Source organism: Solanum tuberosum, unplaced genomic scaffold (assembly GCF_000226075.1).
Source record: "Solanum tuberosum cultivar DM 1-3 516 R44 unplaced genomic scaffold, SolTub_3.0 scf00134, whole genome shotgun sequence".
Lineage (NCBI taxonomy): Eukaryota > Viridiplantae > Streptophyta > Magnoliopsida > Solanales > Solanaceae > Solanum > Solanum tuberosum.
Window position 1 is genome coordinate 1,090,585 of NW_006239062.1, and position 1,201 is coordinate 1,091,785.

A 1,201-nucleotide genomic window follows, 5' to 3' on the forward strand; every position below is an offset into this window, starting at 1 on the left:
CTCCCACAGCTCAGTCAGATTCTATTGCATTGACCATTTATCAGTATAGTCAGTATTCAGTTTCAGCATGTTATAAATTAGTCACTGCATTCAGTTAGCTTAGTACTCAGTATCTAGATCATGTCCATATTATTTCATTGCTTTATTGCTTTATTTCTTTGTTCAGTTATATGTTATTTCAGCTTTACTCTATCATGCATGCTCAGTACCTTTCAAGTACTGACGCATACGTGCGCTACATCTTCTCGTGATGTAGGTTCAGTTTCTCAGCATCCAGATCACGCTTAGGTCGGTTCCCGATCTTCAGTTCATCAGCATTCAATGGTGAGTCCTCATTTCTTCGAGGACTAGTGACATGTTTATCTTTATCGCTTTTAGTCTTTAGTTTTCAGTTTTGCTAGACCTAGTTGGGGCATGTCCCAACATTTCTAGTCAGTTTAGAGGCTTATTTCAGTCATAGTTAGATTTAGCTTAGTATTGAGTTAATAACTTCCTTGTATTAAACTCATCAGTTTTCATTTATCTCAGTTATAGTATATGGGTATTCCCCATCATTTCAGTACCTACTTTATGATTTAGCTTCTGCATCAGTTTATTATCTTTAGTATGCTCATGATCATGTCAGCAGGGTTAGCTTGGGATCACTTGTGGTCCTAGGTCCCGTGTCCGCGTCTCGGGGGTAGCTCGGGGCGTGACAAACTTGGTATCAAAGTATTAGGTTTAAGAGTTCATTAGGATGTCTGAAAAGTCGCACTAAGTAGAATCATTTTCATGGGTGTGAAGTGCACCACATCTAATGAGAAGGAGGCAATGAAGTGTTTTAGGAAAATTTCACTTTCTTTGTTATTCTTATCGTGTGTTGGTATGATCTCCTTTCTAATCCGTCGTTATGCGCTTAAGATTATGCCTCCCCGTAGAGCTAACACCAGGAATGCGAATGCCCAGAATGCTAACGCAATTCCTCTAGTCCCAGACCATGAGGTTAAGAATGAAGAGTTTCAGAATGCGATCCAACTATTGGCTCATAGTATGACCAATAAGAACAATCAGCAAGTTCCAATTCCTACTAATAGAAATGGTGGATCAGTGGCAGCTAGAGTTCGAGATTTTTAAGGATGAATCCGCCTGAGTTTTAGGGTCATAAGTTGGTGAAGACATAAAAATTTTCATTGATGAGGTTAAGAAAATCTTGTGAGTGATG